The following is a 5,549-nucleotide window of genomic DNA, read 5'->3' as shown; positions in this document are numbered from 1 at the left end:
CAACTGTTCAGTATTCTCCCTGGAAGGCTGTTCCTTCTATGTGTCTCCACTGAAGAAGCACAAGTACCTTCTCCACCCTATCCCCAGAGGAAAATCTGTAACACAGAGGACCTTGTTCCACCAATTTTCTCCCCTCTCTGGAGTATATATTTTTAACCTTTCTCTACACCCTGGACTCTATATCCTTCCTTCCAATCCAGGGGTTCCCAACTATAGAGGCAATCAACTTTATGGGGTGCCCATACAACTTGTTGGCAATGATTGTTTATACTATTTGCATAAATCAGAGAATAGTCAAGGGCTGCCCTATAATAACACACTCTCACATTCCAATATGCTTTTTTAAGTAAGAAAGCCTCAGTTTGTTACCTGGGAATTGTCTGTAGCCTGTAGCTACCTATTTCTGTTACCCATGGACCTTTATGCAGCAGGGATCTCAGAAGACTACCAGGCTATAGGGCCCTGAAAATTGGTGCACAGAGTAACAACATGTGGGTATGTCTATGGCAGAGTATTACACATGTGAACATCATCATTCATAATGTCACAGGAGGCAAAAAAAAAAAAAAAAAATCCACCACAACCTCAGAACTGCTAACTTACCCTACAACATAACTCAAGTTTCTTCTATCTTACTAAAATGTTTAAAATTCTTTCTGAAAAACTGCTAGCTATAAAAAATTGCAACAAATAAATTTTAATTTTTCTAAACCTCTGTATAAGTCTGATTCCCAACAGGAAGCAGGCACCCTCAAAATAGGATAATTTAAGGAGGGTTTATTTACAAAGAAAACATTACGCAGGTCCCAGTAGGGTACGGGAGATCCATAAGGGACAATGCAGTAACCTGGGGCTACTATCAATGGCGTTGTTACCACCTCTGAGCTCAAAGAGACAAGGGAATAAGAAATTACTGAAAGCCAGGAGAGAGTCATGTGTAGGAGGCCATGTTAAAAGAGGCAGTGCCCTTCAGACAAGGGATACAACCAGTCCAAGGTATTCCCTCCAGGAGAAAACTGGGGCAATAAATACCCAGAGTATCTCTAATCTTTTTCCATGAAGTTTGATGTTCATCAATGACCTCCTATTGATCAATCCAAGGAATAAACACTTCTTAAGTTCTTTTCTTACTTGATCTGTCTCCAGAATTTGACATAACTGACTACTCCCCTCATCCTGGAAGCCTTTTTCCCTTTAATTTCTAAGACAATGTTCTTTTCTTGGTTTGCCTTCTTTCTTCTCCGATTGCTCCTACTCTAGCTCCTTTACAGAGTTCTCTTTCTCATCCTACTCCGTAAATAATGGCATTCCCCAGAGATCCATTATCAAACTACCCTTTCTCCTTGGCTGATCTCGTTCATTTCTCCATCACCACTACCACCTTGTTTTCAACCTTCCCCCTATGACCACTACTGCTTGTCTTAGTTTGGGTTTCCTGAGAAGCAGATCCCAAGGCAAGGATTTGAATGCAAGCAGTTTATTTTGGAGGTGATGCTAGGAAACATCATTAGGGAAACAGGAAAGTAAGACAGGGCAAAGAAGGGAGTTAATAAAATGAACATTATCAAGCAAAGATGCCCCAATGGGCAAAAGAGCATAGTCTTTGAGGAGCTCCAGGAAATGGTGTAAACACTCTAGTTATTCCAGTCAAGGGGAAAATGAGCTGGGGTATTTATACACAACTCCTGAGAGTCATTATATGAAGGTTACTCCCAGGGGACATTAATTCCTCAGCACTTCCAGCCTGCCATGAACACAGGCAGAGCAGCCTCTGAGGGCAGTTACTGAAGAAGGAGAGATGGGCCAAGATGCACTGAAATGGTAAGGTGCAAAGGTGGACACTGACAGAAGCTACTACACTTCCAAATTTCTATTTCTAGTCCAGACCTCTTCATTGTACCCCATATTCATACATTCAACCACCTACTTGGACCTCTACTACAGGACCTGCCTAGAGGAATCTCCCATTTCCCACTCCCACCCTCACCTGTTTCTCCCTGATTGCAGAGATCGGCATCACCTTCCACCAGCACCCAAAATAAGTTATCTACCAGTTATTTCTGACTTGCTACCTGGTCACTATGTCTTATTGAACCAACCTCTGAATCCTCCAAAATCCTCTCAATGGCCTCTCCATTAACTCAAGTCATGATTCTAAGCCTTTACTTGAGCACAGTGATCTGTTTCCTCTCTCCATTTCCAGCTGCATCTCTCTTTCACTCTCCAAATACATTGTATTGCCAACCCATATACATGTATTTATCATGTTCCCTGCACATGATAAGGTCCAATCTTTGCATATGTGTTTCCTTCTGCCATATGTGTCCTTTTCCATGTTACCTGTCTGGTTAACTGCTACTCATGTCAAACATCACTTTCTTTGCCATATTTTTCCAGACCTCCCAGGAAGACAGACATCTCTTAGGCTGTGCTCCTGCATCACTAACAATTATAGGACAATAATCACATATATACTAGGTTAATAATAAAAGTACCCATGGGAATAGTGTCAGTTCTTTACCTAAAAGTCAGAACATATCAGAAGTGATACAAAAAGACAGATACCTGATGGATAAACATAAAATTGTTCATAATATTCAACATTAGATACGAAGACCAAAGACCTTCTTTTAATAGGTCTCTTCTTCAGTCAAGGGCTCTCTTCTTAAGTCATGAACAGACTCAGCTCCGAGTCCACCATGATGGCTCAAGTAAGGTCTTTTTTACACCAGAACTAGATCATTTATTATTATTATTAAGATAAATAAGTATTCCAATGGACTGTCTAGCCAAATCTACCATAGAATACCATTAATAAACATAACTAATCTGATTAACACTCCACTCTTCAGCCCCTTAAGGCTGCTCTGCTGCTATTTGACCCCTGCCACTCCAGGATCCCAGCTTCCCTATGAGACTAAGTGGAATCCTTAGTTCAAGGATAGCACCTCTTACCTTCACCCATAGACTACAGAGGACAGTTACTGGAACACTTTTCAAAAATGCTGATACCATGTTCCCAATGTGTTTCTCAGTGCTATGACAAAAGGAGTATCCTCTGGTCCTTCACAGAGGAAAATAGTTATAAGGATGGAGAACAGGTTATACATGATAAATCCATTCCTATATCCCAATTTTCTAAGTTTAAATTTTTTTTTTCTCCATAGTATACCAAGAAATTTCTGGCCTATTTTATTTTGTGTCTGTCACTGTTGAGTTTCAGATTGTAAGCAACCAACTGAGAAAACTGTTAGAAATACTCCCAGCTGCTCAAACCACCACAATTAATCCAAAATCTGGTAAGAGAACCTATCTCAAAAGATTCAGCCTGATCTAAAATTATACACCTCACTCTCTGAGCTAGCACCTCCAGAATCCATTCACAAATATATTCCCCAAGTCTTATGCTGCATAAATTAGCAAAACCTTGCAATTTTATTCTCCCATATTTAACTTTGCAATTGGTTCCCTGGAATATGCTAGAATATGACACTAATTGTCTAGAGGCATTGAGGAAAATGGGCAAGGTAACTGTCTCTGATGAGGTCATCACAGGACCTTCAAGCAAGGCAAGAATCATTTTATCTCAGAGAGGATGTTTCTGCTAGCAAGAAAAACTTAATGGAGTTTGGGATTCAATATACCTTAAGTCGTCTAAACTCTCCCAACAGTTACCATTCCTATTTCAGTCTCCTTCTATTTTGAAACAAATGTTCTCATGTATATGTAAGAGACCTGGCAAGGCTGTGAATTCCACATGCAATGCAGTTTACCAATTTGCAGGATCAGACCTGTGTCTGATTTTCAACTATGTCAGCCCTTTGACAAGAGGTAAGAGATCCTTGCAGATCAGTTATAGAAACTCCCTGGATTTTTTTTAACCATGCCTTGAGCTGTGAATTTAAAATCCTGAGCTATCATTTTCTTTCTGTAAACCCTCCAGCACAGCTAGAAAGAGCTAGCCTACCTTACAGGATTACCACCATACCTAAGGTGACTATATACCCCAGTTTGCCTGGAGCCATCCCGTTTATGTCTGTTATCTTAGAATGGTCAATGACATTCATTTTTACTTTCAAGTGTCCCAGCTTGAACAGTAAATTATGTTGACCCTTCATGTACTTACAGCCTCTCACAGCAACCATTTATACCACCAGTGGACACTCAAAGCAACCACAATGAATATTTCTTTATGGAATGGCATGGGCTCTCAGTTTCCATCCTCTAATGCTAACAAAGTCCCCTATAATTTTAAGCTAAACAGAGTCAGATAATCAATCCTAGATTCCCATTTTCTTGAGGGTGTGCTCCCTGCAACCATCTTTGCTACAAATAAGTACATAAATTAAGATTCTTAGTTGCAGGCTATAGAATCTGCTCCAGGTATTAAAACAGAAAGGATGTAAATCAAATACACTTCAATTAAAAAAAAACAAAAAGGAATTCACTACAGACTAATAGGAGCTTACAGAATTCTGAGAATCTACATTCACAGCCAAGAATACTGCAGCCAAAAGAAATGTCCAACATGAGACTGTTTTATCAGAAATCCCAGAGTCATGATCAGTCACACCTGGCATCAAAGATGAGACCAGACTACAGACCCATCACCACAGCTGCCCAGAGGATCCAATTTCTCTGTGCATGACCCCCTATCTTGCATTGTTCTCAACTGCTTTCGAGGTTTTGTGCAGGGTATCTTAGTAGAACCTAGCTCATGTGTGAAACCCTAGTTAGGGAAATGCAATGTAGTTTTTACACATAAGATCTCTTTAACACAGAAGTCATACTAGAGAAGCTTTGGTGAGGATGCAGAGTGAGCCTTTCTTCAGTATCTGCCAAGAACTGAAAAGGATTATGGGGAAATCCATGTGGAAGAAAATGGTGATAAGAAGATGAGTGGTGGTTCCAGAATTTCTTTAGGGAATGCTATCTCACTGGAAGGGGACTTGGAGATGTATTTGCATAGTAAGCAAATTGTTTTTATTTAGCTTAGCTGTTTAAGTGGTACCTAGGAGAGCTGATGGAAGTCTAAATCAGACACACGAGGCAAGTCTTGGCACCACAATGAAATAAGAAAGGTAAGATACTGCCAAGACTATTATTGCTCCTTCAGAAACTGAACTGGGCTGCCTCTGAATAGCAAAGAAAAAGACAAGAATGCCCTTGAATAAAGTGTTCCACCATATTGACAGGAGTCTTCCCTAAACAGTTCTGTGACAGAGAAAAAAAAGACTATTTTTTAAAACAAAATCGGGATATAACTTCTGAAAAATGCAAACTATGTTACAAAATACTTTAAATTCTGAACTTCCAGATAACCTTATATTTATCATTTCTATATTTATCACATCCAAACTGACAAAGGCAAGGAAGACCAAGTGTGTTTTCCCTTCTTTATATTGCATCATTCTTTTTTTTGGGGGGGGGTCCCTAACTTGAAATATTCTTTTACTTTCAAGACACCTTGGGGCAGCAATCATTTTTATCTCCGTGGGATTCCTGAGATACCTTTATCATTGCTCCAAGTCTATCTAAGAAGGCCAGTG

The sequence above is a fragment of the Tursiops truncatus genome, chromosome 3 (genome assembly GCF_011762595.2).
Source record: "Tursiops truncatus isolate mTurTru1 chromosome 3, mTurTru1.mat.Y, whole genome shotgun sequence".
NCBI classification, from domain to species: Eukaryota; Metazoa; Chordata; class Mammalia; order Artiodactyla; family Delphinidae; genus Tursiops; species Tursiops truncatus.
The sequence above is the reverse complement of the archived record's forward strand: the minus strand, read 5'-3'. Positions refer to the sequence as shown.